This window comes from Protopterus annectens, chromosome 9.part0, assembly GCF_019279795.1.
Source record: "Protopterus annectens isolate FY-2018-M chromosome 9.part0, PAN1.0, whole genome shotgun sequence".
Taxonomy (NCBI): domain Eukaryota; kingdom Metazoa; phylum Chordata; order Ceratodontiformes; family Protopteridae; genus Protopterus; species Protopterus annectens.
The window spans coordinates 1519734711-1519757202 of NC_056743.1; the positions used below are offsets into that span (position 1 = coordinate 1519734711).

Genomic DNA, 22492 nt, shown 5'->3' on the forward strand with positions numbered 1-22492 from the left:
GAATGAAACATCCTAGTTAGTGGTAGCAGGTGGTTAGTAATTTACTCAAGCTCAAAACCTGTACCTTAGTTACAGAAAACAAAAGCATAAAGTCTCTTCCCCAACTACCTTGCTGCATTTTTCAAAGAACTGACATTTCAGGTTAATTTTCAATTCAAGGAGCTGAGTTTGAGTGAATTCATATTATATTACTGAAGAGGCATTACAGTGAATGCCTCTTCATCGACACTAAAAGAACGAACCGTGAATTATGAGAATGGCCGTAGCTTGGCTGGGGAGGGGGGTAGCAGTTTGAGAGCTGTCAGTACAAATTTGAAAATCCTAGCTACACCCCTGGAATGCATCACCACCTCACTCCCAATTTCAGAAGTAAGGGTTACTGAAAGTAAGCTTCTCAGTCAGACGTAGAAAGTGAATTCACCGGCAGACTTCTTAGGTGCGCGCACATAAACAAAAAGCTCACAAGTCTTTGGGCTTGCAGTGACCACATGAGATTTGTGTACTATAAAATGAAAGAATGTTCATGTGCATGCTATGAATGTGTGATGGGTGTTAAGGTTTTTATCATCAGATGGGCTCTTTGCAGGCTCTGTGGAAGAAGCCCTGGAGTTCAGTGAGCCTCACTTCCATCAAAAGTGTCTAACTCTGCTAAGTGAAATGAAGTGAGGTACGGCCTGAGGAATGCATACCGTAAAAGTCAAACAACTATCTTCATACAAGTTTATCGCTTTTTCAGAAGCTGCACCAATAGTTTGGGCCACGTGATTTTGTTTGCTAAGCTCATCTGTGCAGCTACATTGCTCTGTCTGCCAGAGGATAGTCTTCCGTTCTGCTGAAATCAACTTCTGGCCACATTAGCGGCCACTGGCAGAGAGAAAGACTTTGTGATTGTACAGCTGATGAGAGCCTTTCCACTTAGGCTTCATTGTGAGAAGGTGCCAGCATCCATGCTGAGCTCATTTTTATGGAAAAGAGAAGGGCTTCCTGGGGTCTTTTGACTCACCCACTTCTCTATCAGTTAGATGAAAATGTCAGTACTCCTGGCTGTCTATAAAACATGATGAAATGCATCCTGTTGTATGTGTCCCTTCTTTTATCCATGGTTTCATCTTGGTGATTTGTGTTAGCAGTTGACAAAGCATCTTGGCCAGAACCTTCGAGTCCAAGAATGATGGTCACAAGGCTTAGTAATGAGAGAGTGCAGCAGCAGTTCGCACGCTCTTCTACTCAGACTATCTAATTGTTATTTTGAGGGCAAATGTTGAGTGTAAAGGACTGCCTGCTTGTTGTGGAGCAGATTGTTATTCTGTAGCTTAGGCGGAACTTAATGTGTCATACTTATGAGAGCAAGAGTGATCATTTTTCTCAAGGAAGAAAAGACATTCAATAGCTGAATAGAATGAAAAATATACAGCCATATAGAATGTATAAAGAAATGGAAGTGGTGACGAATAGCAATTTAAGCCTTGTTAGCACAGTAGGTAGCACATTAGTCTCGTAATCGGAAGGCCGTGAGATCGATCCTCACACAGGGCAATTTCAAATTTTAGGTGTTTTCGATGACGACAATGCAGACATGTCAGCATGTATTACTTGTGCGAAGAAGACACCTGAAGCTCCTTTGGTGCTCAATAAAATACACAGAGTACCTTTCTTTCTCTAAAAGGACACCCTGTGAATCCCTCCTACCTCGTGAATGTATCACCACCTCACTCCCAATTTCAGTAGTAAGGGTTACTGAAAGTAAGCTTCTCAGTCAGACGTAGAAAGTGAATTCACCGGCAGACTTCTTAGGTGCGCGCACATAAACAAAAAGCTCACAAGTCTTTGGGCTTGCAGTGACCACATGAGATTTGTGTACTATAAAATGAAAGAATGTTCATGTGCATGCTATGAATGTGTGATGGGTGTTAAGGTTTTTATCATCAGATGGCTACTTTGCAGGCTCTGTTAAAGGAGCCCTGGAGTTCAGTGAGCCTCACTTCCATCAAAAGTGTCTAACTCTGCTAAGTGAAATGTAGTGAGGTACGGCCTGAGGAATGCATACCGTAAAAGTCAAACAACTATCTTCATACAAGTTTATCGCTTTTTCAGAAGCTGCATCAATAGTTTGGGCCAGGTGATTTTGCTTGCTAAGCTCATCTGTGAAGCTACATTGCTCTGTCTGCCAGAGGATAGTCTTCTGTTCTGCTGAAATCAACTTCTGGCCACATTAGCGGCCACTGGCAGAGAGAAAGACTTTGTGATTGTACAGCTGATGAGAGCCTTTCCACTTAGGCTTCATTATGAGAAGGTGCCAGCATCCATGCTGAGCTCATTTTTATGGAAAAAGAGAAGGGCTTCCTGGGGTCTTTTGACTCACCCACTTCTCTATCAGTTAGATGAAAATGTCAGTACTCCTGGCTGTCTATAAAACATGATGAAATGCATCCTGTTGTACGTGTCCCTTCTTTTATCCATGGTTTCATCTTGGTGATTTGTGTTAGCAGTTGACAAAGCATCTTGGCCAGAACCTTGAGTCCAAGAATGATGGTCACAAGGCTCAGTAATGAGAGAGTGCAGCAGCAGTTCGCACGCTCTCCTACTCAGACTATCTAATTGTTATTTTGAGGGCAAATGTTGAGTGTAAAGGACTGCCTGCTTGTTGTGGAGCAGATTGTTATTCTGTAGCTTAGGCGGAACTTAATGTGTCATACTTATGAGAGCAAGAGTGATCATTTTTCTCAAGGAAGAAAAGACATTCCATAGCTGAATAGAATGAAAAATATACAGCCATATAGAATGTATAAAGAAATGGAAGTGGTGACGAGTAGCATTTTAAGCCTTGTTAGCGCAGTAGGTAGCGCGTCAGTCTCATAATCTGAAGGTCGTGAGTTCGATCCTCACACAGGGCAATTTCAAATTTTAGGTGTTTTCAATGACAACGATGTAGACATGTCAGCATGTATTACTTGTGCGAAGAAGACACCTGAAGCTCCTTTGGTGCTCAATAAAATACACAGAGTACCTTTCTTTCTCTAAAAGGACACCCTGTGAATCCCTCCTACCTCGTGAATGCATCACCACCTCACTCCCAATTTCAGAAGTAAGGGATACTGAAAGTTAGCTTCTCAGTCAGACGTAGAAAGTGAATTCACCTGCAGACTTCTTAGGTGTGTCACATAAACAAAAAGCTCACAAGTCTTTGGGCTTGCAGTGACCACATGAGATTTGTGTACTATAAAATGAAAGAATGTTCATGTGCATGCTATGAATGTGTGATGGGTGTTAAGGTTTTTATCATCAGATGGCTACTTTGCAGGTTCTGTGAAAGGAGCCCTGGAGTTCAGTGAGCCTCACTTCCATCAAAAGTGTCTAACTCTGCTAAGTGAAATGAAGTGAGGTACGGCCTGAGGAATGCATACCGTAAAAGTCAAACAACTATCTTCATACAAGTTTATCGCTTTTTCAGAAGCTGCATCAATAGTTTGGGCCATGTGATTTTGCTTGCTAAGCTCATCTGTGAAGCTACATTGCTCTGTCTGCCAGAGGATAGTCTTCCGTTCTGTTGAAATCAACTTCTGGCCACATTAGCGGCCACTGGCAGAGAGAAAGACTTTGTGATTGTACAGCTGATGAGAGCCTTTCCACTTAGGCTTCATTGTGAGAAGGTGCCAGCATCCATGCTGAGCTCATTTTTATGGAAAAAGAGAAGGGCTTCCTGGGGTCTTTTGACTCACCCACTTCTCTATCAGTTAGATGAAAATGTCAGTACTCCTGGCTGTCTATAAAACATGATGAAATGCATCCTGTTGTACGTGTCCCTTATTTTATCCATGGTTTCATCTTGGTGATTTGTTTTAGCAGTTGACAAAGCATCTTGGCCAGAACCTTCGAGTCTAAGAATGATGGTCACAAGGCTCAGTAATGAGAGAGTGCAGCAGCAGTTCGCACGCTCTCCTACTCAGACTATCTAATTGTTATTTTGAGGGCAAATGTTGAGTGTAAAGGACTGCCTGCTTGTTGTGGAGCAGATTGTTATTCTGTAGCTTAGGCGGAACTTAATGTGTCATACTTATGAGAGCAAGAGTGATCATTTTTCTCAAGGAAGAAAAGACATTCCATAGCTGAATAGAATGAAAAATATACAGCCATATAGAATGTATAAAGAAATGGAGGTGGTGACGAGTAGCGTTTTAAGCCTTGTTAGTGCAGTAGGTAGTGCGTCAGTCTCATAATCTGAAGGTCGTCAGTTCGATCCTCACACAGGGCAATTTCAAATTTTAGGTGTTTTCGATGACAACGATGTAGACATGTCAGCATGTATTACTTGTGCGAAGAAGACACCTGAAGCTCCTTTGGTGCTCAATAAAATACACAGAGTACCTTTCTTTCTCTAAAAGGACACCCTGTGAATCCCTCCTACCTCGTGAATGCATCATGGACGTCGGCAGGCATACGCAATGTACTGATTTCAGTACTACTTTTTTTAGAAGGGGGTAGCTTTTTTGGAAAAAAAAAAATAAGTACGTATTTTAAAGGGTGTTGGCTCCTTTAAGGAGCATACCAGCCAGTTGGAAGTGAGCTCACATCATGTCCGGCTCGCTGGCTGCGAGCGGGAAACAATCACTGAGTTGGAAGGCAAGTGGAAAATTGAAAATCAGTCGAAGTAAAAAAGTGAAAACTGTGTTTGTGTATGGTTAGTTATTTCCCCTTAAAACGTATTTGGTCGTGTTTGCTGTCTTGAGAAATTTTCACTGCTTATTAGTGAGTTGAACTTCGGAATTAAACAGATTAGAGAAAGGGATTATGCGTACTCTATCTGTTTAGTTGGTGGTTTGGGTGCAGTGGTTTATTACCGAGTTTGATCCCTGTTCGGTATGCTGTCTCACACACATGTATGTTCGGTATGTCGACCATTGATGCAGTGAAGCGCAAGATCCAGGTTCTGCAGCAGCAGATGAGGCCGAGGACGGGTGGAACGGCTGCAGCGGGAGGCAGAGACCGAGAAGAGCTCGTGGGCAGGCTGAATCTGAGGTGGCATCTCTGAATCGTCGCATACAGTTGGTAGAGGTTTTAGATACTAGACATCACATCTAGGTTTGCTGCCCCTAATATTTCAACACTGCTACTTTCAGTCATGGTACTGTCTACAGACACCCATACCTTGATTGCTGTCATTCCAGTTGCCCTTTCCCAGACCAGTAATACTGGTGTTAACACTGTACATTTTCCTTTCACTTCATGGTTTGTGGTTTAGAAACATGGGTCCACTAGTAGCTTGCCTACTCTTGCCTGTATTTGTCATAAGTGTACATTCCCCAGTATTGGTGACTGCAGTCCCTACCACTGTGGCAAATGTAGTCCAAAAGGATGCTTTCTTTTAACCCTATTATGAATAACTTTTGAACAGGTCATTCTGATACCTATATTGGGAATGTTTGAGGGATTCTGCAGTTAGATGCAGTGCTGGAAGCAGGATGGTATAAACTGGGCTCCTACTTGTGGTTACATCTTACGGTGGTAGTATTAATTGTGACAGTTGGAAATGTTATGGTATTGCTAGCTTATTGAATATGGCTTAACTGCCAGATTTGGGCACCTTATAGATGCATTGCCCTCTAGCCAAATTTCATTGCTGTAGCTGTTTTGGGGAAAGTGTTGAGCGTGACTTAAACACAGTATACCAGGTGGCTTGGATAAAAGTAGCCCTGTGGTCCCAGGAACACATGCTCTTTGAGTACACTCAGCCATGCCAGTATAAGGCATGGAGATTTTGTGATCTGCTACATGCTGGAAATCTGTCCCCCCACAGAAGGCAGTTTGCATGACTCTTACTTTAGAACTATGAACTTTTTTGATACAATTACTGTTTTGAATGGAAGTTGGGTAAACGCTGAAAAAAGTTAGATCGCCCTAGAGTTAACTGTCTGCTTGCACCTGTCTTGTACCATTTCATGGGGTGGCAAAAGCCACATCACTATGGCTAGGCTTACAAATGCCCCAGGGCAGATAGCCTAGTACTAAACTATGAAACTAAGGGTGAGCAGGAAACAATCAGACATTCGCATTTGCGTAGTTTGGCAAGCAAATGGATTATTGGAAACAATCGGACATTCGCAAATGAATTATCGACAGGCGAAGGCAATCAACAATTGAAGTAAATGCATTACAACAGGCAAGGGGCAGGGCATTCAGTTCACAAATGGGAGGAAGGCAGACAAGTGTGTGTAGGCAAGGGGCATGCAGTTCACAAATGGAAGGTGTGTGTGTCTGAAAATGCCCCACATAATACACCTGCTGGGTGTAGGTGTTCAGGCTCAAACCCTGTACCTTTGCTTCAGGGTAAGAACAGCCTAAAGTCCCTAACCACCACTATTTCTGAACTTTGTTCAGATTTGTATTTCTAATGGTTGTGAGCTATGGTGAGAACTGAAGTTGTATTTCTCGCATTATTGTTTTTGGTGTTTGTCCAGGTTTTCTGTGCTAAGGTGTGAAGTGAGAACTGAATTTGTATTCCCTCATTATTGGCTTTGTTTGTCCAGGTTTTTTGTGTTAAGAGGTTGAGAACTATCTAAATGATAGCCATTAAGTTTGTCTTCCTGTTTTTCAAGCTGTTGATTTAGCATAGTGGTATATTGCACTGACTATAGTGTATATGGTTCTGGGTTCAAAACATACCTGGTGATAAACACCGCATTTTATTCTAGCAACTTTTCAAAATTATACAAGCAATGTTTAAAATGTGTCCCTGTTTTTTGGGCTTTTGTCCCCCCCCCCAATAAATGTTGGCTTTTTCCAGATTTCTTGTGCTGCAAAGTTCAGAGGTACAGCTGAGTGTCAACATTTTACAAGGAGCTGAGAGCTGCAGGGGAACTTAAGTTTAGTGCTGCTGATGCAGAGTTTGCTCGTTCCGTTAATAGCACAACAGGTAGTGTACTTGCTTTTGATGCAGAAGGCTGTGGGTTCTTCTCTCACAGTAGGTAGATGTATTGCTGAAACTGTACTGTGTTGTAAAGGGGGGGTGGATGCTGTATCCTGTTTTGGCGAAGGTATCTAGTAGTAACTATGAACCTGTTATCAGTTTACCATCCATTCCCTATTGCAGTGTATCATTGTTTTTAATGCAACATAGGCAATTTATTCCTCAAGGGCAACAGGCACATTATTTGTAGATGAAACCATGAAATATAAAGTTGTTTGCTAGCAGCAGCCTCTTCATTAGTTACAGATTTCTCTAATGTGGAATTATGTAGATGGCTTTTTTTACTAGTTCAGAGATTGTGCATATTTACTACTACTGGTGGACTGTAGAAGTTTGAGTAGACATTTATGATGGAAGGTGTATCAAAGAGCACGTGTATGTTTCATGTGCAAGGGGCCTATGATTTGAAAACAGCCCAAAGTTAATCTTTATCTGCCACTGGCAAAATGTATTTTCTTTGAATGTGGGTTTCAATGCTGTTTCAATGAATGTGAGTTTCAAGGGCAGAGAAGCTTTAAAGCTGAGTCTAGTTTTATTGTGAGACTGCATTGCTTTGTTTAGCAGATATTTATTGGTGTTCATGCTGTAAAATGCAAAATAAAACTTTTTCTGGCAAATCATTTAGGAATGAAGTCACTAAATAATGACCGACGTTAAGTTTCAGACGTCATAATCTTCAGAAAAATGCATGCTAAAGCAAAACCTGATATTCTAGCAACTGTCTTAAGTTTATACAAGGTCAATTTTTTTGTACTATTTGTATGTTCCCCAATATATTTGGCCTTGTCCAGATTTCCTGCATTAAGAGGTTGAGAGGTATCTCTGCAAAATAGCAATTTTGGAAGAAAACATGGAGGGTTTACTTTACTTTTATAAATAACTGTAATGATCCGAGTTATACATTACTTTTATTTCAGAAATGCGTGTAGATTCTCTAATTTTGTCAGCTGCTCTAAGTTAACTGTGCTCATATTAAAATGGTGTCCCTCCTTTGACAGGTTCCCAGCTGTATTGTCTGGCAATTTTATATTTTTGCATCACATTTTGGTCCGTTTTCATAAAATTGCAGTTTTCTGGCAAATTAGTGGCAAATTGTTAAAGACTGAAGTTAGAAAATAATGCAGACATTTCAGTTTCAGATTTCATACCTTTCAGAAAATTCGTACTGATGCAAGACCTACTACTATTCTATTATCTTTCTAAGTTTATAAGAGCAATATTTTAAAAAAATGTCCTTATTTTTGGGCCTTTGCCTCAGTTTTATTTATGAGTTTGTTGCTGTAAGAGGTTGAGAGGTTTTGTGTGTGTGTGTGTGTGTGTGTGTGTGTGTGTGTGTGTGTGTGGTAGGTAGCATACCTCTCAACTGTCCACATTTTGCAGAATGTCCAGATTTTTGCCCCATATTCTTTGTCTGTTCCTCATAAATTTTGTGATTTTCTAGAAAATCATTGAAGGCTGAAGTTGCGAAATAATGACAGACAATTGAGCTTCAGACTTCATGTCCTTTAGAAAAATTCATACTAGCACAAATCCTGTTATTCTAGCAACTTTCTAAGTTCACGAGAACATTATTTAATATCTGTCCCTGTTTATTTTAGGCTTTGTCCATATTTCTTGCACTAAGAGGTAGGTAGGGGTGTGTGTGTGAATGAAACATCCTAGTTAGTGGTAGCAGGTGGTTAGTAATTTACTCAAGCTCAAAACCTGTACCTTAGTTACAGAAAACAAAAGCATAAAGTCTCTACCCCAACTACCTTGCTGCATTTTTCAAAGAACTGACATTTCAGGTTAATTTTCAATTCAAGGAACTGAGTTTGAGTGAATTCATATTATATTACTGAAGAGGCATTACAGCGAATGCCTCTTCATCGACACTAAAAGAACGAACCGTGAATTATGAGAATGGCCGTAGCTTGGCTGGGGAGGGGGGTAGCAGTTTGAGAGCTGTCAGTACAAATTTGAAAATCCTAGCTACACCCCTGGAATGCATCACCACCTCACTCCCAATTTCAGAAGTAAGGGTTACTGAAAGTAAGCTTCTCAGTCAGACGTAGAAAGTGAATTCACCGGCAGACTTCTTAGGTGCGCGCACATAAACAAAAAGCTCACAAGTCTTTGGGCTTGCAGTGACCACATGAGATTTGTGTACTATAAAATGAAAGAATGTTCATGTGCATGCTATGAATGTGTGATGGGTGTTAAGGTTTTTATCATCAGATGGGCTCTTTGCAGGCTCTGTGGAAGAAGCCCTGGAGTTCAGTGAGCCTCACTTCCATCAAAAGTGTCTAACTCTGCTAAGTGAAATGAAGTGAGGTACGGCCTGAGGAATGCATACCGTAAAAGTCAAACAACTATCTTCATACAAGTTTATCGCTTTTTCAGAAGCTGCATCAATAGTTTGGGCCACGTGATTTTGTTTGCTAAGCTCATCTGTGAAGGTACATTGCTCTGTCTGCCAGAGGATAGTCTTCCGTTCTGCTGAAATCAACTTCTGGCCACATTAGCGGCCACTGGCAGAGAGAAAGACTTTGTGATTGTACAGCTGATGAGAGCCTTTCCACTTAGGCTTCATTGTGAGAAGGTGCCAGCATCCATGCTGAGCTCATTTTTATGGAAAAGAGAAGGGCTTCCTGGGGTCTTTTGACTCACCCACTTCTCTATCAGTTAGATGAAAATGTCAGTACTCCTGGCTGTCTATAAAACATGATGAAATGCATCCTGTTGTACGTGTCCCTTCTTTTATCCATGGTTTCATCTTGGTGATTTGTGTTAGCAGTTGACAAAGCATCTTGGCCAGAACCTTTGAGTCCAAGAATGATGGTCACAAGGCTCAGTAATGAGAGAGTGCAGCAGCAGTTCGCACACTCTCCTACTCAGACTATCTAATTTTTATTTTGAGGGCAAATGTTGAGTGTAAAGGACTGCCTGCTTGTTGTGGAGCAGATTGTTATTCTGTATCTTCGGCGGAACTTAATGTGTCATACTTATGAGAGCAAGAGTGATCATTTTTCTCAAGGAAGAAAAGACATTCCATAGCTGAATAGAATGAAAAATATACAGCCATATAGAATGTATAAAGAAATGGAGGTGGTGACGCGTAGCGTTTTAAGCCTTGTTAGTGCAGTAGGTAGTGCGTCAGTTTCATAATCTGAAGGTCGTCAGTTCGATCCTCACACAGGGCAATTTCAAATTTTAGGTGTTTTCGATGACGACGATGTAGACATGTCAGCATGTATTACTTGTGTGAAGAAGACACCTGAAGCTCCTTTGGTGCTCAATAAAATACACAGAGTACATTTCTTTCTCTAAAAGGACACCCTGTGAATCCCTCCTACCTCGTGAATGCATCATGGACGTCGGCAGGCATACGCAATGTACTGATTTCAGTACTACTTTTTTTAGAAGGGGGTAGCTTTTTTGGAAAAAAAAAATAAGTACGTATTTTAAAGGGTGTTGGCTCCTTTAAGGAGCATACCAGCCAGTTGGAAGTGAGCTCACATCATGTCCGGCTCGCTGGCTGCGAGCGGGAAACAATCACTGAGTTGGAAGGCAAGTGGAAAATTGAAAATCAGTCGAAGTAAAAAAGTGAAAACTGTGTTTGTGTATGGTTAGTTATTTCCCCTTAAAACGTATTTGGTCGTGTTTGCTGTCTTGAGAAATTTTCACTGCTTATTAGTGAGTTGAACTTCGGAATTAAACAGATTAGAGAAAGGGATTATGCGTACTCTATCTGTTTAGTTGGTGGTTTGGGTGCAGTGGTTTATTACCGAGTTTGATCCCTGTTCGGTATGCTGTCTCACACACATGTATGTTCGGTATGTCGACCATTGATGCAGTGAAGCGCAAGATCCAGGTTCTGCAGCAGCACGCAGATGAGGCCGAGGACCGGGTGGAACGGCTGCAGCGGGAGGCAGAGACCGAGAAGAGAGCTCGTGGGCAGGCTGAATCTGAGGTGGCATCTCTGAATCGTCGCATACAGTTGGTAGAGGTTTTAGATACTAGACATCACATCTAGGTTTGCTGCCCCTAATATTTCAACACTGCTACTTTCAGTCATGGTACTGTCTACAGACACCCATACCTTGATTGCTGTCATTCCAGTTGCCCTTTCCCAGACCAGTAATACTGGTGTTAACACTGTACATTTTCCTTTCACTTCATGGTTTGTGGTTTAGAAACATGGGTCCACTAGTAGCTTGCCTACTCTTGCCTGTATTTGTCATAAGTGTACATTCCCCAGTATTGGTGACTGCAGTCCCTACCACTGTGGCAAATGTAGTCCAAAAGGATGCTTTCTTTTAACCCTATTATGAATAACTTTTGAACAGGTCATTCTGATACCTATATTGGGAATGTTTGAGGGATTCTGCAGTTAGATGCAGTGCTGGAAGCAGGATGGTATAAACTGGGCTCCTACTTGTGGTTACATCTTACGGTGGTAGTATTAAATGTGACAGTTGGAAATGTTATGGTATTGCTAGCTTATTGAATATGGCTTAACTGCCAGATTTGGGCGGCACCTTATAGATGCATTGCCCTCTAGCCAAATTTCATTGCTGTAGCTGTTTTGGGGGAAAGTGTTGAGCGTGACTTAAACACAGTATACCAGGTGGCTTGGATAAAAGTAGCCCTGTGGTCCCAGGAACACATGCTCTTTGAGTACACTCAGCCATGCCAGTATAAGGCATGGAGATTTTGTGATCTGCTACATGCTGGAAATCTGTCCCCCCACAGAAGGCAGTTTGCATGACTCTTACTTTAGAACTATGAACTTTTTTGATACAATTACTGTTTTGAATGGAAGTTGGGTAAACGCTGAAAAAAGTTAGATCGCCCTAGAGTTAACTGTCTGCTTGCACCTGTCTTGTACCATTTCATGGGGTGGCAAAAGCCACATCACTATGGCTAGGCTTACAAATGCCCCAGGGCAGATAGCCTAGTACTAAACTATGAAACTAAGGGTGAGCAGGAAACAATCAGACATTCGCATTTGCGTAGTTTGGCAAGCAAATGGATTATTGGAAACAATCGGACATTCGCAAATGAATTATCGACAGGCGAAGGCAATCAACAATTGAAGTAAATGCATTACAACAGGCAAGGGGCAGGGCATTCAGTTCACAAATGGGAGGAAGGCAGACAAGTGTGTGTAGGCAAGGGGCATGCAGTTCACAAATGGAAGGTGTGTGTGTCTGAAAATGCCCCCACATAATACACCTGCTGGGTGTAGGTGTTCAGGCTCAAACCCTGTACCTTTGCTTCAGGGTAAGAACAGCCTAAAGTCCCTAACCACCACTATTTCTGAACTTTGTTCAGATTTGTATTTCTAATGGTTGTGAGCTATGGTGAGAACTGAAGTTGTATTTCTCGCATTATTGTTTTTGGTGTTTGTCCAGGTTTTCTGTGCTAAGGTGTGAAGTGAGAACTGAATTTGTATTCCCTCATTATTGGCTTTGTTTGTCCAGGTTTTTTGTGTTAAGAGGTTGAGAACTATCTAAATGATAGCCATTAAGTTTGTCTTCCTGTTTTTCAAGCTGTTGATTTAGCATAGTGGTATATTGCACTGACTATAGTGTATATGGTTCTGGGTTCAAAACATACCTGGTGATAAACACCGCATTTTATTCTAGCAACTTTTCAAAATTATACAAGCAATGTTTAAAATGTGTCCCTGTTTTTTGGGCTTTTGTCCCCCCCCCCCCAATAAATGTTGGCTTTTTCCAGATTTCTTGTGCTGCAAAGTTCAGAGGTACAGCTGAGTGTCAACATTTTACAAGGAGCTGAGAGCTGCAGGGGAACTTAAGTTTAGTGCTGCTGATGCAGAGTTTGCTCGTTCCGTTAATAGCATAACAGGTAGTGTACTTGCTTTTGATGCAGAAGGCTGTGGGTTCTTCTCTCACAGTAAGTAGATGTATTGCTGAAACTGTACTGTGTTGTAAAGGGGGGGTGGATGCTGTATCCTGTTTTGGCGAAGGTATCTAGTAGTAACTATGAACCTGTTATCAGTTTACCATCCATTCCCTATTGCAGTGTATCATTGTTTTTAATGCAACATAGGCAATTTATTCCTCAAGGGCAACAGGCACATTATTTGTAGATGAAACCATGAAATATAAAGTTGTTTGCTAGCAGCAGCCTCTTCATTAGTTACAGATTTCTCTAATGTGGAATTATGTAGATGGCTTTTTTTACTAGTTCAGAGATTGTGCATATTTACTACTACTGGTGGACTGTAGAAGTTTGAGTAGACATTTATGATGGAAGGTGTATCAAAGAGCACGTGTATGTTTCATGTGCAAGGGGCCTATGATTTGAAAACAGCCCAAAGTTAATCTTTATCTGCCACTGGCAAAATGTATTTTCTTTGAATGTGGGTTTCAATGCTGTTTCAATGAATGTGAGTTTCAAGGGCAGAGAAGCTTTAAAGCTGAGTCTAGTTTTATTGTGAGACTGCATTGCTTTGTTTAGCAGATATTTATTGGTGTTCATGCTGTAAAATGCAAAATAAAACTTTTTCTGGCAAATCATTTAGGAATGAAGTCACTAAATAATGACCGACGTTAAGTTTCAGACGTCATAATCTTCAGAAAAATGCATGCTAAAGCAAAACCTGATATTCTAGCAACTGTCTTAAGTTTATACAAGGTCAATTTTTTTGTACTATTTGTATGTTCCCCAATATATTTGGCCTTGTCCAGATTTCCTGCATTAAGAGGTTGAGAGGTATCTCTGCAAAATAGCAATTTTGGAAGAAAACATGGAGGGTTTACTTTACTTTTATAAATAACTGTAATGATCCGAGTTATACATTACTTTTATTTCAGAAATGCGTGTAGATTCTCTAATTTTGTCAGCTGCTCTAAGTTAACTGTGCTCATATTAAAATGGTGTCCCTCCTTTGACAGGTTCCCAGCTGTATTGTCTGGCAATTTTATATTTTTGCATCACATTTTTGGTCCGTTTTTCATAAAATTGCAGTTTTCTGGCAAATTAGTGGCAAATTGTTAAAGACTGAAGTTAGAAAATAATGCAGACATTTCAGTTTCAGATTTCATACCTTTCAGAAAATTCGTACTGATGCAAGACCTACTACTATTCTATTATCTTTCTAAGTTTATAAGAGCAATATTTAAAAAAATGTCCTTATTTTTGGGCCTTTGCCTCAGTTTTATTTATGAGTTTGTTGCTGTAAGAGGTTGAGAGGTTTTGTGTGTGTGCGTGCGTGTGTGTGTGTGTGTGTGTGTGTGTGTGTGTGGTAGGTAGCATACCTCTCAACTGTCCACATTTTGCAGAATGTCCAGATTTTTGCCCCATATTCTTTGTCTGTTCCTCATAAATTTTGTGATTTTCTAGAAAATCATTGAAGGCTGAAGTTGCGAAATAATGACAGACAATTGAGCTTCAGACTTCATGTCCTTTAGAAAAATTCATACTAGCACAAATCCTGTTATTCTAGCAACTTTCTAAGTTCACGAGAACATTATTTAATATCTGTCCCTGTTTATTTTAGGCTTTGTCCATATTTCTTGCACTAAGAGGTAGGTAGGGGTGTGTGTGTGAATGAAACATCCTAGTTAGTGGTAGCAGGTGGTTAGTAATTTACTCAAGCTCAAAACCTGTACCTTAGTTACAGAAAACAAAAGCATAAAGTCTCTACCCCAACTACCTTGCTGCATTTTTCAAAGAACTGACATTTCAGGTTAATTTTCAATTCAAGGAACTGAGTTTGAGTGAATTCATATTATATTACTGAAGAGGCATTACAGCGAATGCCTCTTCATCGACACTAAAAGAACGAACCGTGAATTATGAGAATGGCCGTAGCTTGGCTGGGGAGGGGGGTAGCAGTTTGAGAGCTGTCAGTACAAATTTGAAAATCCTAGCTACACCCCTGGAATGCATCACCACCTCACTCCCAATTTCAGAAGTAAGGGTTACTGAAAGTAAGCTTCTCAGTCAGACGTAGAAAGTGAATTCACCGGCAGACTTCTTAGGTGCGCGCACATAAACAAAAAGCTCACAAGTCTTTGGGCTTGCAGTGACCACATGAGATTTGTGTACTATAAAATGAAAGAATGTTCATGTGCATGCTATGAATGTGTGATGGGTGTTAAGGTTTTTATCATCAGATGGCTACTTTGCAGGCTCTGTGGAAGGAGCCCTGGAGTTCAGTGAGCCTCACTTCCATCAAAAGTGTCTAACTCTGCTAAGTGAAATGAAGTGAGGTACGGCCTGAGGAATGCATACCGTAAAATTCAAACAACTATCTTCATACAAGTTTATCGCTTTTTCAGAAGCTGCATCAATAGTTTGGGCCACGTGATTTTGCTTGCTAAGCTCATCTGTGAAGCTACATTGCTCTGTCTGCCAGAGGATAGTCTTCCGTTCTGCTGAAATCAACTTCTGGCCACATTAGCGGCCACTGGCAGAGAGAAAGACTTTGTGATTGTACAGCTGATGAGAGCCTTTCCACTTAGGCTTCATTGTGAGAAGGTGCCAGCATCCATGCTGAGCTCATTTTTATGGAAAAAGAGAAGGGCTTCCTGGGGTCTTTTGACTCACCCACTTCTCTATCAGTTAGATGAAAATGTCAGTACTCCTGGCTGTCTATAAAACATGATGAAATGCATCCTGTTGTACGTGTCCCTTCTTTTATCCATGGTTTCATCTTGGTGATTTGTGTTAGCAGTTGACAAAGCATCTTGGCCAGAACCTTCGAGTCCAAGAATGATGGTCACAAGGCTCAGTAATGAGAGAGTGCAGCAGCAGTTCGCACACTCTCCTACTCAGACTATCTAATTGTTATTTTGAGGGCAAATGTTGAGTGTAAAGGACTGCCTGCTTGTTGTGGAGCAGATTGTTATTCTGTAGCTTAGGCGGAACTTAATGTGTCATACTTATGAGAGCAAGAGTGATCATTTTTGTCAAGGAAGAAAAGACATTCCATAGCTGAATAGAATGAAAAATATACAGCCATATAGAATGTATAAAGAAATGGAAGTGGTGACAAACAGCTTTTTAAGCCTTGTTAGTGCAGTAGATAGCATGTCTGTTTCATAATGTAAAGGATGTGAATTCAATCCTCACACAGGGCAATTTCAAATTTTAGGTGTTTTCGACGACGATGATGTAGACATGTCAGCATGTATTACTTGTGCGAAGGAGACACCTGAAGCTACTTTGGTGCTTAATAAAATACACAGAGTACCTTTCTTTCTCTAATAGCACACCCTGTGATTCCCTCCTTCCTCGTGAATGCATCACCACCTCACTCCCAATTTCAGAAGTAAGGGTTACTGAAAGTAAGCTTCTCAGTCAGACGTAGAAAGTGAATGCACTGGCAGACTTCTTAGGTGCTCACAATTCTTTGGTCTTGCAGTGACCACATCAGATTTGTTCACTGTGAAACTGAAGAATTTTCATGTGCATGCTATGAATGTGTGATGGTTGTTAAGGTTTTTATCATCAGTTGGCTACTTTGCTGGCTCAGTGGAAGGAGCCCTGGAGTTCAGTGAGCCTCACTTCTATCAAAAGCATCTAACTCTGCTAAGTGAAATAAATTGAGGTGCAGTCATAGGAATGCATACCGTAAAAGTCAAACAACTATCTTCGTACAGGTTCATCGCTTCCTCAGAAGCTGCGTCAATAGTTTGGGCCACCTGATTTTGCTTGCTAAGCTCATCTGTGAAGCTACATTGCTCTGTCTACCAGAGGATAGTCTTCTGTGCTGTTGAAATCAACTTTTGGCCGCGTTAGCGGTCACTGTCAGTGACAAAGACTTTGTGCTTGTACAGCGGATTAGTGCTTTTCCCCTTAGGGTTCATTGTGAGAAGGTGCCCTCATCCAACCTGAGCTCATTTTTATTGTAAAAAAGAACAGCTTCTTGGGGATCTTTTGGCTCTCCCACATGCACTGTCAGCTAGGTGAAAAACTCACCCCAGGATTCAATAAAGTCATTTTTCGATGCAAGAACAGTGTAGCCTCTCTTGGATGGAAAAATACAGCTGAGCGATTCAGTAAACTACTGAATTAGCATACTTGAGCTCCCTATTCTGTTCTTTTATGGAAAGCTTTGTAGCATGCTAATTACCTCATTTACTGGTGAAAACCATGCAAATGAGGTGAATTAGTGATTCAGTAAGCTGTCAGATCTCTGTACAAGAACAGTGTCAGTGCAGAAATGTATTTGGTTAATAGCAATGTATATTTCTGCAAATAACAAAACGAAGGTATGACAGCTCGTAAAAAAACAGATATTATCTTCATTAGGCATGCTAATGGCCAAATATAAGGCCATTTGGCATGAAAAACTGTTTAATTTTTTACAAAATTCAAAATGTTTTTTTTTTTTTTTTTGGCCACTGTTGGCTGTTTAAGCATAGGGCATCAGTGCACAAACACACAAACAGGCTCGTGCCAAAAATGAAAACAAAAGAGAAAACCCTGTTTTTTTTTTTTTGGCCAATGTCGGCTGTTTAAGCATAGGACATCAGCATACAAACACACAAATAGGCTCGTGCCAAAAAAAAAAGAGTAAACCCTATTTTAAGGGAAATCTGGATTTTGCCAGTATAGCATAAGGGATGCAGAATGAAAACAACACCAGGGAACAGTGGATGTCAATGGGAAAGGACCAGTTTTAGTGCAGTAACTATGGACTAAGATGGTAAGGTATGCAAATGACGGAAAATTTACTGAATCACAAAATATTCTAAGTCCAAAACCTAAACCTAACCTTGTAGGTGCTCTAACATGATTGTGTAGTCAGGAGGAACAACTAACATGAAAAGGGGGTGTGTCATGCTTGTTGTAAGCACATTGGAGCTCCGCAGCCCATGTTTGTGCTTAGCTAAGCACAGCTAAGCAGTGAGGTGTGTCTGCGGCTGTATACCTTTGCTTACATTGCCTGAACGGGTGTGCACAGCATGCACCATGTCTTAAAAAAAAAAAAAATAAATAAAATGGCAGCACTTTGTACATGTAAGCAAGGGTGTGTGTCTGAGGCTGTGCAGTCATGTTTACCTTGCTTAAACATGTGTGCACGGCATGCACCGGGACTTAAAAAAAAAAGGGACTGGCAAGTGGAACAAGAAAAAATAAAACGGAAATAGCAGAATACAGCCAATTATATACAAGTAATATAGCTGGTAGGTGAAATGTATTGTAGTTAGCCAATTACACAGCCAGCAGCTCTAGCACACCACTATAAACTATGCAAAGATCTTTCAGTCTGTTTTTTCCCCACAAACTCTACACCACTGGTGTACACAGATGGGGATTTTTAACTAACAAAACTAACTAAAAATGTTAGAGGCTGCTGCCACATTACTCCATCAATATGTGCTAGACGCTGCGGGTGGTGAAGAGGATAATACTGGCAACCACCCCAGACTTATGAGGAGGAGGACAAGAGTGTTCAGGCCCAGGATAACTTACCAGGGGCTACATGTTCTGTAGCTTGCTACAGATCCCCCACCATGCCCCAGGATTCCCACTCCTCATTTCTTGATACTAGGGTACAACCTAACACCTTAATAATGGGCGATTTTAACTACCCCACCATTAACTGGGAAAACTACTCATGTACCAACTCTTTTGCTCAACGTTTTCTGGAATTCAGAAATTCCAACACCTTGGATCAACATATCCACACCCCCACCAGGGGCACCAATATCCTAGACCTGTTCATTACCAACATGGGCAACCGGTGTTCCACATAAGAGGTCAATTACTCGTTGGTCAGATCCGACCACAAGCTAATTACCCTAGACATCTACATCCTGCCCCCCCCCCCCCCATTAGGGAAATCACCTTAAAAAATTTCTCCAAAGCCAGCTTCACACTTCTTAAGACAATAGTGGTAAACCTCTCGACACCCATGCAGACAAACAGAAGTACGTCTGCTGAATCCTGCACAAATGCACTATATAAGCACTTACACGAGGGCATGCTTCATGTAATCCTTAACATAGCCAAGATGCTATCCTCCAAAAAAAGGAAGTCAGTCTGGTGGTCCCCTGCCATAAACAAACTCTACAACAGAAGAAAGAAACTGTTGCAAAAAAGAATAAAATCCCATGATTGGAGGAACTCCCTGGTCAGCCTCAGTAAGAAGCTGAGATCCCTCATAAAATCCTCCAAAGCTAGTTACGAAAACAATGTTGCCACTGATTCTAAAGACAACCACAAAGCATTCTATAGCTATGTCAAGAATCTCAATGGCAATACTCAGATCTGCTCTGAGTTACAACACAATGGCACTAAATATACAGAACCAACTGATATTGCCAACATCCTGGCAGATAGGTTCAGTGCTAACTTTACCCCCTCTCACCCCCCTAAAGGGCCTATCTCTATACCGGAAGAATGCAAAGTCCCTGTAATCACGGCTGCACATGTAAAAACCAAACTCTCCAAAGCCAAGGACACAGTATCCATGGGACTTGACAACATCCCAGGCTGCATTCTACATGAACTACAGAACAAACTGGTACCCCAGCTAAGTACCATGTTCAATCATAGCCTCACCTCAGGCTTTGTGCCCACTGAATGGTGCACAACGATGGTTATCTCACTCCACAAAGGGGGAGCCACCACAGACCCCAGGAACTACTACCCCATTAGCCCAATGAGCCTGGTCTGCAAGGCTATGAAACGTATCATCATGGAACTTATAAACAATGACATTGGTAATCTCCAAACTCTGGACCCCACACAGTTCGGGTTTGTAAAAGGCAGATAATGTCTCCTAAACCTGATAGACACCAAAGCCATAGATGAGAGAAAGGTGGTTCACACAGCCTATCTAGATCTCGCCAAGGCTTTCAACACCATCCCTCACACTAGATAAACTCACTAAATTAGGTATAAATCCCTATGTCACAAGATGGATTGCCAACTGGCTCACTGACAGACCCCACACTGGGAAAGTAGCAGACTGCAAATCCGACTTCAGACCAGTGACAAGTGGAGTAACACAGGGTTCAGTCCTAGATCCTCTCTTGTTTGGCATCTACTTCTCTGAAGTACAGGCTGACACAGAAGGTCTTTGGCTAACGAAGTTCGCAGATGACTGCAAACTAGGAGCCATAATCAAAATGCCTAATGATGTGGACATCTTACAAAAGGGCCTCACTGAAACAGATGCCTGGTGTCAAAGCCATGGCCTCAAGCTCAATGTCAAAAAATGCATTGTCATCCCTTTTGATAAAAACTCTTTACCCATGAACTACCACATAGGTGGTAGTCTACTTAACACCGAAAGTGTGATAAGAGACCTTAGGACACAGGTGGACAGTAGTCTCTCCTTTGATAATCACATCGCCACAGTAGTCAGGAAGTTCTTCTACATGGCATACCTCATCACAAAAGGTTTCTCATCCAGGAAAAAAGAGGTCATTGTTCCCCTCTACTCATCACTCATTGGACCCATTATAGAATACTGCGCCCCTTTTGGTATGTACCTCACAAGACATCTACAGCAACTGGAAAGGCTGCAGAAATACCTCACAAAAAGGATTACCAGCCTCAATCAGATGCCCTATGCAGACTGCCTCAAAAAAATCCAGCTTTACTCTGATGCATATTGCCTACTCAGAGGTGATCTCTGCCTAACGTACAAAGCACAACGCTATGTCAAACCCAGAGCTGTTGGATATGCTCCAATTAAAGAAATCCAATCCCTCTGAGCTGCATGCTCTAGGGACCTAAACTTTGTCAACACAATAAACAGAGCATGCTGGAGGGATAGATTCCTGTCCCAGAAACTCCCCATACTCTGGAACAAACTACCTATCAATATCAAACAAACCTCCTCATTACTACTCCTCAAGAAAAATCTTGATGATTGGATGGGAGATAGGAAATTCACCCTGGAGATCACTTCTGTGACTCTGCTTGACAAGGGCACAGGTAAATAATTTTCTTCAGTGGTGAAAGCCAGGGTACCTTTTTGACTAGGCTTATATAGGCCCTAGGGCCAATAACCTAGTACCTACCTATGAACCTATGAACCTATGAAGATAGTAGAGCACTACAAGGTGGACAGAGACATACTTCAGCAAATCATTGAGCTGTGCCAGCCTCACCTCACATCTAGATCCAACAGAGGGGAACCCATCCCAGTGGATACCAAGGTAAGTGTAGCCTTAAGAATACTAGCTACAGGTACCTTCCAAAGGCCAACTGGGGATATCATGGGGGTCTCACAGGCATCCGCATCCAGGATACTTCCTGAATTCCTGGATGCCATGTGACCACATGCCGCTGAGCACATTCAATTCCCCACCACCCATGAGGAGAGGTCTAGCAATATGCATCTCTTCCACCATGTAGCAGACTACCCGAAGGTACTGGGTGCCATAGACTGCATGCATATCCACATCACAGCACCACCCAGTGAGCGGGTTAGAGTCTACGTAAACTGCAAGGGTTTCTACTCCATCAACTGCCAGGTCATGTGCAATGCCCAGGGCATTATCACGAATGTGTGTGCTGCCAGCTCTGGAAGCTACCATGACTCCCACATCTGGCATGTCTCACAGCTGAACCAGGCATTTGCCAGTGGGGACATCCCGTACGGCTATCTGGTAGGGGATGCTGGCTATGCACTGGAACCATGGCTGATGACACCTATCAGAAATACACACACACCCACACAAGAATGCCACAATGAGGCACATGCACAAACAAGGATAATTATTGAGCATGTGTTTGGGATGTTCAAGTCATGGTTACACTGCCTTGACATATCTGGTGGAGCCTTGCAATATGCTCCAGCTACATGTGCACACATGTTCACAGTATGTGCCATACTACACAACATGATGCTGTGGAAACAGCTGCAGCAGGGACATAACGGGGAAGGGTCACACAGCCTCCCACCATTGCCAAGGTTACCACAGGCACAGAAGGACTCAGAGGAGGAACATCCTGAGCCTGCCCCTGTAGGCAGAAAGAGGCATGCCCAATATGCCCAAGCCTTGGCAAAGAGGCAACATATAAGCACATACACTGTCACTGTAGGGACTCAGGGACTGATACCTCTCTCTGACTTGCACAAACACTAAAATGGATGCCAAACATCACACTACCTATACCTTACCACGTATAGGCAGTCTACTGCAGGCATCTGACATAGTCAGCTCTCAAACACTGTCCTGACAACTGTCTCAGGCACAAAGTAAGTCAGTTTCATTACAATAAAGGAATGGTGTACAATGTTCTGATAGCATATCTATGGTATTGATGCAAGCATACAAGGGAATAGGGTGGTTGCATGAGATAGCAGCAAACAACTGACAGCTATATGGGACAGCAGGAATTGTATGCACAGTACTGGCTTCCCCACATTATGCAGTACCACTGTAGATGACAAAAAGTCCACTGCAGTATATGTGGTGAGTCAAACAACTGGGGAGTAATAGGTCACATGCATGGATGTCAAAGTGCGGGACCCATACATACCCCCAGCCTCACCCAGCAGGTCAGCTGTTGAAAGCCAGACAGAAATGTCTGACAAAGAGCCTC

General features: G+C 41.9%; 3 non-coding genes across 3 annotated transcripts; all 3 read left to right on the forward strand.

Annotated features, from left to right (window-relative positions):
* The first annotated feature begins 2821 nt into the window (after positions 1-2821).
* On the forward strand, positions 2822-2894 carry TRNAM-CAU. Its single transcript has one exon. It is a non-coding gene; the product is annotated as a tRNA-Met (tRNA).
* A 1285-nt stretch (positions 2895-4179) lies between these two features.
* TRNAM-CAU lies at positions 4180-4252 on the forward strand. The gene has a single exon. It is a non-coding gene; the product is annotated as a tRNA-Met (tRNA).
* A 5821-nt stretch (positions 4253-10073) lies between these two features.
* TRNAM-CAU lies at positions 10074-10146 on the forward strand. The gene has a single exon. It is a non-coding gene; the product is annotated as a tRNA-Met (tRNA).
* The last annotated feature ends 12346 nt before the right edge of the window (positions 10147-22492 follow it).